This window comes from Columba livia, unplaced genomic scaffold (genome assembly GCF_036013475.1).
Source record: "Columba livia isolate bColLiv1 breed racing homer unplaced genomic scaffold, bColLiv1.pat.W.v2 Scaffold_102, whole genome shotgun sequence".
NCBI lineage: Eukaryota > Metazoa > Chordata > Aves > Columbiformes > Columbidae > Columba > Columba livia.
Genome location: NW_027043007.1, coordinates 5678130 through 5694298, shown reverse-complemented (window position 1 = coordinate 5694298; position 16169 = coordinate 5678130). Strand labels below are relative to the sequence as shown.

The window sequence follows — 16169 nt, the reverse complement described above, 5'->3', positions numbered from 1 at the left end:
GACAAGGGGGGATTGCGACACACACGTTGTCCAATGGCGTTTATGACATATACACTCTGTCCAATGGGTCTTGTGACACACACGCTGTCCAAAGGGGTTCGTGACACACACGTTGTCCATTGGGGTTTGTGACACACACACTGTCCAATAGGGTTTGTGACACACTCACTCTATCCAATGGGGTTTGTGACACACACACTTTCTAATGGGATTTGTGACACAAATGCTATACAATGGGTTTGTGAAACAAACACTGTCCAATGGGGATTGTGACGCAGGCGCTGTCCAATGCGGATTGTGACATGCACACTGTCCAATAGGGTTTGTGAAATACACACGCTATCCAAAGGTGTTTGTGACACGCACACTTTCTAATGGGGTTTGTGACACACACAGGCTGTCCAATGGGGTTTGTGACATACGTGCTGTCCAATGGCATTTGTGACACACAGTATCCAATGGGGTTTCTGACACACACACTCTGCCCAATGGGGTTTGTGACAAACACACTGTCCAGGGGTGTTTGTGACACACACGCTGTCCAATGGGGATTGCGACACACACACTGTCCAATGGGGTTTTTGACACACACACTTTTTAATGGGGTTTGTGACACATACACTTTCCAATGGGGTTTGTGACACACACACTTTCCAATGGGGTTTGTGGCACACACACACTGTCCCATGGGTTTTATGACACACACGCTGACCAGCTGGGTTTGTTACACACACACTTTGCAATGGTGTTTGTGACACACACACGATGTCCTAAGGTGGTTTGTGACAAACACACTGTTCAGGGGGGTTATTGACGCAACGCTGTCCCATGCGGTTTGTGACACACACTTTCCAACGGGGCCTGTGAAACACAAACTTTCCCATGGGGTTTGTGACACACACACTTTCCAATGGGGTTTGTGACACACACACGCTGTCCAATGGGTTTTATGACACACACACTGAACAGTTGGGTTTGTTACACACACACTGTCCTATGGTGTTTGTGGCACGAATGCTGTCCAATGGGTTTTGTGACACACACACTGACCTGGAGGGTTTGTGACACACACACGCTATCCAATGGGTTTGTGACACACACACTGACCTGGAAGTTTTGTGAAACACACACGCTGTCTAATGGGGTTTGTGACACACACACTGTCCAATAGCGTTTGTGACAGACACGCTGTCAAATGGGGTTTGTGACACACACACTGACCAATGTGGACTGTGACACACACACGCTGGCCAATGGGGTTTGTCACACACACTGTACAATGGCGATTGTGACACACACACTGTCCAATGGTGTTTGTGACACACACGCTGTCCAGTGGGCTTTGTGACACACACAGTCTGTCAAATGGCTCTTGTGACACACTCGCTGTCCAATGGGATTTGTGACACACACAAACTGTCCAATGGGTATTGTGACATACACACGCTGTCCAATGGGGTTTAAGACACACACACTGTCCAATGGGGTTTGTGACACGCTCATTCTGTCCAATGGTTCTTGTGACACATACTCTGTCCAATGGGGTTTGTGAAACACACAAGCTGTCCAATGGAGATCATGACACACGCGCTGTCCTGTGGGTTTTGTGACACACACACTGTCTAATAGGGTTTGTGACACACACACACTATCCAATGGGGTTTGTGGAACACACACTTTCTAATGGGGTTTGTGACACACACACTATCCCATCGGTTTTGTGACACACACGCTGTTCAACGGGATTGTGACACACACCCCCTATCCAATGGTGTTTTTGACACAGACGTTGTGCATTGGGTTTTGTGAAACAGACACTGTCCACTGGGGATCGTGACATACATACTCTATCCAATGGGGTTTGTGATAAGCTCACTTTCCAATGGGGTTTGTGAAACACACACTTTCCAATGGGGTTTGTGACACACACACGCTGTCCCATGGGGTTTTTGACACACACGCAGACCAATTGGGTTTGTTACACAAACTCTCTCCAGTGGTGTTTGTGACACGCATGCAGTCCAATGGGTTTTGTAACATACACTCTGTCCAATGGGATTGTGACACACAAACTGACCATAGGGGTTTGTGTCACACACAGGCTATCCACTGAGGTTTGTGACACACACGCTGTCCAATGGGGTTTGAGACACACACGCTGTCCAGTGGGGTTTGTGACACACACACTGACCAGGGGGGTTTGTGAAACACACACGCTGTCCAATGTGGTTTGTGACACACACACTGTCCAATGGTGTTTGTGACACACACGCTGAAAAATGGGGTTTGTGAACACACACACTGACCAGTGGGGTTTGTGACACACACACCCTGTCCAATGGGGTTTGTGACAAACAGGCAGTCCAATGGGGTTTGTCACACACACGTTGTCCGATGGATATTGTGACAAACACGCAGTCCAATGGGGTTTGTCACACACACACGCTGTCCAATGGTGTTTGTGACACACACTCTATCCCATGGGGTTTGTGACAAACACACTGTCCAATGGGTTTTGTGACACACACGCTGTCCAATGCCGTTTCTCACACACACTCTGTCCATTGGTTTTGTGAAACACACTCTGTCCTATGGGTTTTGTCACGCACACTCTGTCCAATGGGGTTTGTGACACACACACTGTACAACGGGGTTTGTGACACACATACTCTGTCCAATGGTCTAGTGACACACACGCTGTCCAAAGGTGTTCGTGACACACACTCTGTCCAGTGGGGTTTGTGACACACACACTGTCCTATAAGGTTTGTGACACACAAACTTTCCAATGGGGTTTGTGACACACACACGCTGCCCAATGGTGTTTGTGACACACACTCTGTCCAGTGGGGTTTGTGACACACACACTATCAAAATGGGTTTGTGAAACACACGCTGTCAAATGGGGATTGTGACACACACACGCTCTCCACTGGGGTGTGTGACACACATGCTGTCCAATGGGGTTTGTGAAAAACACACTGTCCAAAGGGGTGTGTGACACACATGATGTCCAATGGGGTTTCTGACACACACACTTTCCAATGGGGTTTGTTACACACACACAGTGGAATTGGGATTGTGACACACACACGTTGTCAAAAGGGGTTTGTGAAACAGACACGCTGCCCAATGCTGTTTGCGACACACACACTATGCATTTGGGTTTGTGACACACACACTGTCCAATGGTGCTTGTGACACACACGCTATCCAATGGGGTTTGTGACACACACTGTCCAATGGGTTTTGTGTCACACACCCTGTGCAATGGGGTTTCTCACACATACTCTCCCCAAAGGTGTTTGTGACACACAATCTGTCCAATTGGGTTTGTCACACACACTCTGTCCAATGGGGTTCGTGACACACACACTGTCCAGGAGGGTTTGTGACACACACACTGTCCAATCGGGTTTGTGACACACACGTTCACCAATGGTTATTGTGACACAGACAAGGTCCATGAGGGTTTGTGACACACACACTGTCCAATGGGGTTTGTCACACACAAACAGTCCAATGGGGTTTCTCACACACAGTCTGTCCAATGGGGTTTTTGACACACAACCTGTCCAATGGGGTATGTCACACACTCTCTGTCCAATGGGGTTTGTGAAACACACGCTGTTCAATGGGGATTGTGACACACACGCTGTCCAATGGGGATTGTGACACACATACTGTCCTATAGGATTTGTGACACACACACGCTATCCAATGTGGTTTGTGACACACGCACTGTCCAGGGGGGCTTGTGACACACACACTGTCCAATGGGGTACATGACACACAAAATGTCCAATGGGGTTTCTCACACACACTCTGTCCAATGGCGTTTCTCACACATACTCTGTCCTATGGGGTCTGTGACACACACTCTGTCCAATGGGGTTTGTCACACACACTCTGTCCAATGGGGTTTGTGACACACACACTGTCCAGGACGGTTTGTGACAAACACACTGTCCAATGGGGTTTGTGACACACACGTTCACCAATGGTGATTGTGACACACGCAATGTCCACGAGCGTTTGTGACACACACACTATCCAATGGGGTTTTTGACCCACACTCTGTCCAATGGGGTTTCTCACACACACTCTGTCCAATGGGGTTTGTGACACACACGCTGTACAATGGGGTTTGTGACACACACTCTGTCCAATGGGCTTGTGACACACACGCTGTCCAATGGGGTTCATGACACATACTCTGTCCATTGGGGTTTGTGACAAACACACGGTCCAATGGGGATTGTAACACACACACGCTGTCCAATCGGTTTCGTGACACACATTCTGTCCAGTGGGGTTTGTGACACTCACACTGTCCTATAGGGTTTGTGACACACACTCTTTCCAATGGGGTTTGTGACACACATATTGACCCGGGGGTTTTGTGATACACACACGCTGTCCTGTGGGTTTTGTGACACATACTCGCTGTCCTGTGGGGTTTGTGACACACACACTGTGAAATGGGGCTTGTGACACACACACTGACCAGGGGGGTTAGTGACACACAAACGCTGTTCAATGGGGTTTGTGACACACACACTGACAAGAGGGGTTTGTGACACACACACGATGTCCCATGGGGTTTGTGACACACACATCCAATGGCGACTGTGACACACACACGCTGTCCAATGGTGTTTGTGACACATATGTTGTCCAACGGAGATTGTGACATACACACTGCACAGGGGGTTTGTGACACACACGCTGTGCAATGGGTATTGTGACACACACACTGTACAGGGTGGTTTGTGTTAGACACACTGTCCAATCGCGTTCGTGACACACACGCTATCCAATGGGTTTGTGACACACACACTTTCCAATCGGGTTTATGACATACACAGGCTGTCCAATGCTGTATGTGAAACAAACGCTGTGAAATTGGGTTTGTGAAACACACGCTGTCCAGTGGGGATTGTGACACACACACTGTCCAATAGGGTTTGAGACACGCACACGCTATACAATGGGGTTTCTGACACACACACTTTCCAATGGGGTTTGTGAAACACACACTGTGGAATATGGTTTGTGACATACAGGAGCTGTCCCATGGGGATTGTGACACAGAAACTATCCAATGGGATTTGTGACAAACACGCTGTCCAATGGGGTTAGTAACACACACACTGACAAGGGGGGTTTGTAGACACACGCACCCTGTCCAATGGGGTTTGTGACAAACACACTGTCCAATGGTGTTTGTGACACACACGCTTTCAAATGGGGTTTGTGACACACACACTTACCAGGGGGTTTGTGACACACACATGCTGTCCAATGTGGTTTGTGAAACACACACACTGTCCAGGGGGGTTTGTGACACACCCCATGTCCAATGGGGTTTGTGACACACACGATGTCCAGTGGGGTTCGTGACACACACGCTGTCCAATGGGGTTTGTGACACACACGATGCACAATGGGGTTTGTGACACGCACACTGTCTATGGCTGTTTCTGACAGACACGCTGTCCACTGGGGTTTGTGAAACACACACTGTTCAATGGGGTTTGTGACACACACACACACTGTCCAGGGGGGTTTGTGACATGCCCACTGTCCAATGGGGTTTGTGACACACGCACTGTCCAAAGGGGTTTGTGACACACACGATGTCCAATGGGGTTTGTGACACACACACTGTCCAATGGGGTTTGTGACACACACACTGTCCAGGACGGTTAGTGACACACACACTGTCCAATGGGGTTTGTTACACACACACTGTCCAATGGTGCTTGTGACACACACACGGTGTCCACTGGGGTTTTTGACACACACACTGTCCAAAGGGGTTTGTGACACGCACGATGTACAATGGGGTTTCTGACACGCACACTGTCCATGGGTGTTTGTGACACACACTCTGACAAGTGTGGTTTGTGACACACACACTGACCAACCTGTTTTGTGACACACAAACTGTCCAATGGTTTTTGTGACACACACGCTGTCAAATGGGGTTTGTGACACACACACTTTCCAATGGGGTTTGTGACACATACACTGTCCAGGATGGTTTGTGACAGACACACTGTCCAATGGGGTTTGTGACACACACGTTCACCAATGGGGATTGTGACACACACACTGTCCAGGACGGTTTGTGACAAACACACTGTCCAATGGGGTTTTTGACCCACACTCTGTCCGATGGGGTTTCTCACACACACTCTGTCTAATGGGGTTTGTGACACACACGCTGTACAATGGGGTTTGTGACACACACTCTGTCCAATGGGCTTGTGACACACACGCTGTCCAATGGGGTTCGTGACACATACTCTGTCCATTGGTGTGGGTTGTCTTGGCTGTATTTGTGGGCAGTGTGCTGATTTTAGTTATTGGACCTGCTGTGTTAGCATGGGAAGTTACTGGGGGGTTGTGGAAAATTACAGCCGATGGGTGTAAGAACAAAGCACAGGAGCTGGTGGTTTGGCAACAGTATCTTGTTATAGTCGCGCGAAGCTTTCCTAACACGAAAGGCATGTAGTTACAAGGACCTAAGATAAGATATGCATGCTTTCTTACTAACCTATCATGAGCTCAGCTTTTGTAATATGTATGAGCTAATTAGTTGGTATACCAATCAGTATAATCCACGATAGTAGTTGTAATGTATGTAACAGTATAAAAAGATTGTGTAGAGAACAATAAAGTGGACACTTTGCTTGCATCAAGTTGCGCCCCCGTCTCTTCATCGCGGCAAATGGTGCCCCCCGACGTGATCTTTGGTGAAGACTCCGCCGGAGGCTGATAATCACCTATCTGGTGGCGTGCTGCGAGTCCCGCAGAACTGGGAACGCTGCTACAAGGAGCAGGGAAAAGCCGGCTACTGAAGTCATCACCCCCGTCTGGAACGAGAGGTGAGCTGCGGGAAACTAGCAAAATGGGGAATCAGGCGAGTTCCCCTGAAAGAGACGTTTATGAGCTAATGAAAGCTTTACTTAAGAAGCATGGGGGAAAAACCCTTTCGGGTCAGGACCTCAAGCTGATCCTTAAATGGGTCCAGGTTAAGATCCCTACAGTTACTGCTTCTTCGATTTTTACCCGGGAACTTTGGGACGATGTAGGGGTGAAATTATGGGATGCAGCTACCTCTGGAGATGAGGAAGCGCAACATATGCTCCCACACTGGAGAAAAATTTTTGAGGCTGTGAAAGCGCAAGAGCAGAGCCAGCAAGGTTCTGAAGGGGAGACAAAGCCCTCTGCACCATCATTACCGTCACTACCCCCCTTGGCCTGTGCAGCGGGGTATCCCCCGGAGGATGATCCCTTTGATCCCGGACCTGTTGATCCCGAAAAAGAACCCGATCTTTCCCCTCCTGATCCTCATAATGCCTGGGGAGAGATCAAACGCCAAGCCTTAAAGGAGGGGGAGTTAGAGATAGCAAGGACTATAGTAGCGCCTGTTATATATCAAGGAAGGGGGGGGGCGGCTCAATGGGAAGCATTGTCCTTTTCAGTGATTAAGGAGTTGCGTCGTACGGTTACCGAGCATGGGTTGTCTTCTCCTTATTTTGCAAGCCTTTTATCTTCTGTATTCGATACATATGTCATGACCCCACATGATTTAAAATCTCTCGCGCGATTGTTATTAACCCCGACGCAATATACAATGTGGGAGTCTCAATGGAGAACGGGGCTGCAGACAATTTTGTTGGGGTATGCGGGACATGCGAATGCTGCCCTAGCTGCCTTAACCATAGAACATCTTACTGGGACTGGGCAACATGCAGACCCGGCCGGACAGGCAAGGGATATCCCCCGAGAAGCCTTAGAAGCAGTCCGGGAGGAAGCGAAAAAGGCTTTATTGAAAGTTCCTGATTCTCAAAAGCCTCAGAAAGCGTTTACTAATATCACCCAAGAGCCCCGAGAGCCGTATATGCAATTTGTAGACCGCTTGAAACAAGCCTTAGATCGGCAAGTAGATAATACCGAGGCTCGAGATATCCTATTACTTAAATTAGCAGTGGAAAATGCCAACGCTGATTGCAAAAAACTTTTAAAATCGCTTCCAAACCAAAATCCTACTTTGGTTGAGATGATTGAGGCGTGTAACAGAATTGGCACTATGGATCATAAATATGAAGCGATGGCTGCTGCCTTTGCGGCCATGCGCGGACCTGTGGGAAACAGTAAGCAACAGAACTGTTTCGGTTGTGGGAAGCCAGGTCACTTTAAAAGAGATTGTCGCAGCGCCGGGGGGAAGAGACCCCCAGCACCTGGTATTTGTCCCAGATGCCAGAAGGGACGGCATTTTGCAAACCAATGTAAATCTAAATATGATGTGAATGGGCATCCCATACCGGGAAACCGGCAGTGGAGCGCGAACCCGCGGCGCGTGCAGACACAAGTTCCGCGGCCAGCCTCAACGCCCCTGCAAGCGCGGGGGGAGGAGCGGGGGACCGGAGGGTTTCCAGTCTCTCTCCCGCAACAGCAGGGAGCGCCGGCCTGGACTTGGCAACCGCCCACACAGTAACGCTGCTTGATTCCTCTGTTCACTTACTGTCTACCAAAGTTGCAGGCCCTTTGCCTCCTCAAACGCAGGCTTTATTATTGGGAAGATCATCCGCCACCCTGTCAGGGCTTTTTGTATTGCCTGGAGTAATTGATCCTGACAGTAATTCCGAAATCAAAATTATGGCTTGGACCCCATTTCCTCCTTGCACAGTACCAGAGGGAAGTCGTATTGCTCAATTGATACTGATCCCTAAGGAGGACTATGTCTCAATCCCTGACCAAATGCTCCCGCGGAGACAGGGAAGCTTTGGGTCTACGGGAGAACCACTAATTTTATGGGCTCAAGCCGTCTCACAAAAGCGTCCTATCTGTCAATGTACCCTCATTTGCAGAGGTCAGCAAGTCGTGTTGAGTGGAATCATTGATACAGGTGCAGATGTTACCGTTATTTCTCAAGCGAAGTGGCCTTCTAGGTGGCCTTTGGCTGATATCTCTCAGACGTTAGCAGGGATTGGGGGGTGCGGAGCTAGCCGCCAAAGCGCAGAAATGATACAAGTTCAAAATTCAGAAGGACAAGTTGCCTCAGTCAAACCGTTTATCTTACCAGTGCCTATGGTCTTGTGGGGACGTGATGTGTTGTCTCAGTGGGGGGTGTCTATTCAGACACATTTTTAGGTGGGGCCATTGAGGGGCGTGAAACCCTAAAGTTAACCTGGAAGACAGACACTCCTATTTGGATTGATCAATGGCCCCTGCCACTGGAAAAACTTCACGCCCTCCAAGAAATAGTTAACGAACAACTATCTATGGGACATATTGTACCCTCAACGAGTCCGTGGAACTCGCCTATCTTTGTTATTAAAAAACTGACTGGCAAGTGGCGCCTGCTCCATGACCTCAGAAAAATTAATGACGCTATGGAAGATATGGGGGCCCTGCAGCCTGGGCTTCCATCACCTACCATGATCCCTCGAGATTGGCATTTAACTATCATAGACCTCAAAGATTGTTTTTTCAACATTCCATTGCATCCAGATGATGCCCCTAAATTTGCCTTTTCTGTACCAAGCGTCAACATGCAAGCTCCTTTGCAAAGATACCAGTGGGTTGTGCTACCGCAGGGAATGAAAAATAGCCCTACAATATGCCAATGGTATGTAGCAAAGATACTTAGTCCTGTTAGAACTGCAGTGCCTGCTGCATTGTTATATCATTATATGGATGACATCCTAGTGGCAGCACAGCACCATGAAGTCATGGAGGAAGCTGTAGCCCTTGTCGTGGCTGCTGTAAAATCAGCAGACCTCTGTATTGCACCAGAAAAAATTCAAAGAATGCCACCTTGGAAATACTTAGGATGGCGTATAAGGGCTCAGACTGTTACCCCGCAACCCTTACAGATACAGGCAAATGTAAAGAACTTACATGATGTACAAAAACTGCTGGGTACAATCAATTGGGTCAGACCATTGTTAGGAATCAGTAATGCGGACCTTCGTCCCCTATTCGAAATGCTTAAAGGAAGCTCGGATTTAAACGCTCCGCGAACTCTTAGTCCTGAAGCCATAGCTTCCTTGCATAAAGCTGCAACAGCAATTGCCTCCAGACAAGCGCATCGATGGGAACCAGAATTGCCTTTTCAATTAATCATCCTTAATCCTGCTAGACAGCCTTATGCGCTTATTTTTCAATGGGACTGCCAGAAAACTGACCCTTTACTAATCATTGAATGGATTTTTCTGCCTAACCAAGCCACAAAGACGATTTCTACCCAACATGAGATGTTTGCATCTTTAATCATCAGGGCCAGACAGCGATTACTTACCCTGGCAGGCACGGACTTTGCCCTCATATGTATGCCAGTAACAACTGTTTACCTGCAATGGCTACAACAACAATCAGATGCACTAGGTATAGCCCTGACTGGCTATGCAGGCCAACTCACTTCTCATCCGCCTTCTCACAAGCTGTTAAGCATTGATTTTCACCTTTTACCTGTTCCAAAGCGGAGTGACCAGCCTTTACAAGCCCTTACTGTATTCACAGATGGGTCTGGCAAATCTCACAAGTCTGTTATCCTTTGGTGGGATGGACAGCGGGAACGGTGGAGCTCAGATGTTGAGACTGTACAGGGTTCTCCTCAAATAGTAGAATTATCTGCAGTTGTTCGAGTGTTTCGAAAATGGTCTATTCCTCTCAATATAATCACTGATTCTGCTTATGTTGCAGGAATTGTTAGCCGAGCAGAAGCTTCTGTGCTACGGGATATTTCTCATGCGGCACTGTTCAATCTGTTACAAGAACTCATTTTCCTGTTAGATTCCCGCCTTCATCCTTATTTTATTATGCATGTTCGATCTCACACTTCTCTACCTGGTTTTATTGCAGAAGGGAACCGACAAGCGGATTTGCTTACGCTACCGGTGCAGGTGTTACCAGATCGATTAGCGCAAGCTCGACTCAGCCACTCCTTTTTTCATCAAAACGCTGCAGGCCTTAAGCGTCAATTTGACCTCACTACACAACAAGCCCATGATATCATTGCGGTGTGTCCTGATTGTCAAAGGCACTCTTTCCCTTCTATAGCAGGAGGAGTTAACCCCAGAGGGCTACAAAGCCTTCAACTCTGGCAAACAGATGTCACTCATTTTGCTGAATTTGGTCGTTTAAAGTTTGTTCATTGCTCTATTGATACATTTTCCGGAATGTTATTTGCCTCCTGTCATGTAGGAGAAAAAGCACGCGATGTGCGAAAACATCTGATGCGCGCCTTTGCTACTTTAGGGGTACCCTCTCAAATCAAAACTGATAATGGCCCTGCGTATATGTCTAAGACCTTAACGACCTTTTTTGCCTCTTGGGGTATATCACACATTACAGGTATCCCTCATTCTCCTACGGGACAAGCTTTGATAGAACGATCTCACCAAACCTTAAAACGTTTGTTATTAAAACAAAAAGGGGGAATAGGGGCTGCTACACCAGAGGAGCGCTTACAGAAAGCCTTGTATGTTTTTAATTTTTTGAATTGTTCCCTGTTAGACAGCAATCCTCCAGTAGTTCGTCATTTTAGCACAAACACCCTTTTTGAACCCAAGATTAAGCCGCCAGTATTGATCCGGGACCCCGAAACAGGTAAAGTGATGGGACCCTATCCCCTTGTTACATGGGGTAGAGGCTATGCTTGTGTTTCCACAGAGAGAGGTCCTCGCTGGATCCCGGCAAAGAACGTGAGACCCTTCCGAGAAACATTGCAACGGCAGTCCTCTGATAACGCTCCAGAACCTGCGTTCGATGAGGAGAACGTTGCTCCCGAATGAATTCCGTCTCAGAAACAGTACCACAGACCTGGGAAGTAAACCCCGATAAGTGGGAGGAAACAAAAAGGAGGTGTCGGAAAAAGAGAAACAGAAGGAATACTAAGAGCCTGCAGGAATGGGCCGAGTATTAATCTTTTTGTTAAGTACTATAAGCTTAGGCTTTAGCTTTGATTTACATCATGTTGACCCTCGTACTAATGTGTGGCTCACGTGGGCAAATCGTACCGGGACCACAGACTTTTGTCTGTCCCTGGCGCAAGTAAGCGATCCGTTTAGAACATGTTTAATTGGGTATCCATATGTACACCTAGACGATTTTCGAGGTTACGTTAACACCCCTGATTTGTCGAATGTACTCAATTCCTCATATTGGCAATGGAGGAGAAATAACAGTGACGGATGGTGTATAAAAAGTAGCGACTGGCCAGTAGAGCAGGGAGCCATGCTCCAGCAAGGCTTAATTCAAAGGCTCAATTTCTCTAATCACTTACCATTTCAGGAACTGACACTTTGGGGCTCCTTCCCTCCACAGGGGGAATGGGAGAACATCTCAAATCGCGAAAATTGCTCTAATATGAGTCCGGAGATTCTTCCTGTTAACGGGACTGGAGTGGTCTATTTTGGTGATAGCTGGACTGGGTATTTGATTCGAGATGGTCACAAAGAGACATTAGATTCACTGATTCATTATCAAAACGTGTCAGGTAACTCTGGTCATTGGAACATTTCAATGAATACAGGGGCTAGAGATGTGGCCGATATCACTGGACAGGTAAGGTTGCCCAAAGGCTATTTCTTGATTTGTGGAGATAGAGCATGGCCCGGAATTCCTTTTAAACCTGTGGGAGGACCTTGTTATATTGGGAGACTTACGCTGTTCGCACCTCATATGAGGGACATGCTTAATCGTTCCCTGAGCAATAGTACCAGATCAAAAAGGTCATTGCGACAATTACAACCAGATTGCGATGATCGCGTCAATTTAGGGTCTTTAGGATCTACTGTAGCTCTGTCCCTATTTTTGCCTGGTGGAATGGCCGCAAGCAATTGGAATAAAATAAAACAATTGGCATGCTGGGCTGTCAAAGAATTTAACACGACCTCTGACATTTTGTCAGGATTAGCTCAAGATGTAGATAGCTTACGACATGTAGTCTTACAGAATCGTGCCGCCATAGATTTCCTTTTACTAGCCCACGGACATGGATGTCAAGAATTTGAAGGAATGTGTTGCATGAATCTATCTGATCACTCTGTGAGCATTCATAAACAGATTGCAGAACTACGAGAAAGGATTCACAATGTGCAGGAAGGAATGGATGGACTCGATGGGTGGCTAGCTTCTTGGGGAATTACAGGGTGGATAAAAGATTTACTTAAACAGGGAATTTTGATCCTTTTAGTAATTTGTGTATTATTACTAACGATTCCATGTATTTTGCAGTGCTTACAAAAGTCGATAACCGCTTCAGTAAATAAGATTTTTCTTGTACAAGCACAAGACCTTCTGAAAACTCCCAGTACAGAAATGTTGGTGAAGCAAGACGTCCTCGAACTGGTTGGGCGCCGACCTTGGGAAGAAGCAAATGTTTGAAAACAAAAAGGGGGAGATGTGGGTTGTCTTGGCTGTATTTGTGGGCAGTGTGCTGATTTTAGTTATTGGACCTGCTGTGTTAGCATGGGAAGTTACTGGGGGGTTGTGGAAAATTACAGCCGATGGGTGTAAGAACAAAGCACAGGAGCTGGTGGTTTGGCAACAGTATCTTGTTATAGTCGCGCGAAGCTTTCCTAACACGAAAGGCATGTAGTTACAAGGACCTAAGATAAGATATGCATGCTTTCTTACTAACCTATCATGAGCTCAGCTTTTGTAATATGTATGAGCTAATTAGTTGGTATACCAATCAGTATAATCCACGATAGTAGTTGTAATGTATGTAACAGTATAAAAAGATTGTGTAGAGAACAATAAAGTGGACACTTTGCTTGCATCAAGTTGCGCCCCCGTCTCTTCATCGCGGCAGTCCAATGGGCTTGTGACACACACGCTGTCCAATGGGGTTCGTGACACATACTCTGTCCATTGGGGTTTGTGACAAACACACGGTCCAATGGGGATTGTAACACACACACGCTGTCCAATCGGTTTCGTGACACACATTCTGTCCAGTGGGGTTTGTGACACTCACACTGTCCTATAGGGTTTGTGACACACAATCTTTCCAATGGGGTTTGTGACACACATACTGACCCGGGGGTTTTGTGATACACACACGCTGTCCTGTGGGTTTTGTGACACATACTCACTGTCCTGTGGGGTTTGTGACACACACGCTGTGAAATGGGGTTTGTGACACACACACTGACCAGGGGGGTTAGTGACACACAAACGCTGTCCAATGGGGTTTGTGACACACACACTCTGTGCAATGGGCTTCTGACACACACGCTGTCCAATGGTGTTTGTGACACACACACTGACAAGGGGGGTTTGTGACACACACACGACGTCCCATGGGGTTTGTGACACACACATCCAATGGCGACTGTGACACTCACACGCTGTCCAATGGTGTTTGTGACACACACGATGTCCAATGGGGTTTGTGACACATATGTTGTCCAACGGAGATTGTGACATACACACTGCCCAGGGGGGTTGTGAAACACCGCTGTGCAATGGGTATTGTGACACACACACTGTACAGGGTGGTTTGTGTTAGACACACTGTCCAATCGCGTTCGTGACACACACGCTATCCAATGGGTTTGTGACACACACACTTTCCAATCGGGTTTATGACATACACAGGCTGTCCAATGCTGTATGTGAAACAAACGCTGTGAAATTGGGTTTGTGAAACACACGCTGTCCAGTGGGGATTGTGACACACACACTGTCCAATAGGGTTTGAGACACGCACATGCTATACAATGGGGTTTCTGACACACACACTTTCCAATGGGGTTTGTGAAACACACACTGTGGAATATGGTTTGTGACATACAGGAGCTGTCCCATGGGGATTGTGACACAGAAACTATCCAATGGGATTTGTGACAAACACGCTGTCCAATGGGGTTAGTAACACACACACTGACAAGGGGGGTTTGTAGACACACGCACCCTGTCCAATGGCGTTTGTGACAAACACACTGTCCAATGGTGTTTGTGACACACACGCTTTCAAATGGGGTTTGTGACACACACATGCTGTCCAGTGGGGTTTGTGAAACACACACACTGTCCAGGGGGGTTTGTGACACACCCCATGTCCAATGGGGTTTGTGACACATACGATGTCCAGTGGGGTTCGTGACACACACGCTGTCCAATGGGGTTTGTGACACACACGATGCACAATGGGGTTTGTGACACGCACACTGTCTATGGCTGTTTCTGACAGACACGCTGTCCAATGGGGTTTGTGAAACACACACTGTTCAATGGGGTTTGTGACACACACACACACTGTCCAGGGGGGTTTGTGACACGCCCACTGTCCAATGGGGTTTGTGACACACGCACTGTCCAAAGGGGTTTGTGACACACACGATGTCCAATGGGCTTGTGACACACACGCAGTCCAATGGGGTTCGTGACACATACTCTGTCCATTGGGGTTTGTGACAAACACACGGTCCAATGGGGATTGTAACACACACACGCTGTCCAATCGGTTTCGTGACACACATTCCTTCCAGTGGGGTTTGTGACACTCACACTGTCCTATAGGGTTTGTGACACACACACTTTCCAATGGGGTTTGTGACACACACACTGACCAGGGGGGTTAGTGACACACAAACGCTGTCCAATGGGGTTTGTGACACACACACTCTGTGCAATGGGCTTCTGACACACACGCTGTCCAATGGTGTTTGTGACACACACACTGACAAGGGGGGTTTGTGACACACACACGACGTCCCATGGGGTTTGTGACACACACATCCAATGGCGACTGTGACACTCACACGCTGTCCAATGGTGTTTGTGACACACACGCTTTCAAATGGGGTTTGTGACACACACACTTACCAGGGGGTTTGTGACACACACATGCTGTCCAATGGGGTTTGTGAAACACACACACTGTCCAGGGGGGTTTGTGACACACCCCCTGTCCCATGGGGTTTGTGACACACATGATGTCCAGTGGGGTTCGTGACACACACGCTGTCCAATGGGGTTTGTGACACACACGATGCACAATGGGGTTTCTGACACGCACACTGTCTATGGGTGTTTCTGACAGACACGCTGTCCACTGGGGTTTGTGAAACACACACTGTTCAATGGGGTTTGTAACACACACACACACTGTCCAGGGGGGTTTGTGGCACGCCCACTGTCCA

At 47.8% G+C, this 16169-nt stretch overlaps 1 long non-coding RNA gene across 1 annotated transcript; it reads left to right on the top strand.

Moving 5' to 3' along the window:
• Positions 1–6321: 6321 nt before the first annotated feature.
• LOC135577548 (uncharacterized) lies at positions 6322–13801 on the top strand. Its single transcript, XR_010469314.1, has 2 exons — positions 6322–6893; positions 13255–13801. It is a non-coding gene; the product is annotated as an uncharacterized LOC135577548 (long non-coding RNA).
• The last annotated feature ends 2368 nt before the right edge of the window (positions 13802–16169 follow it).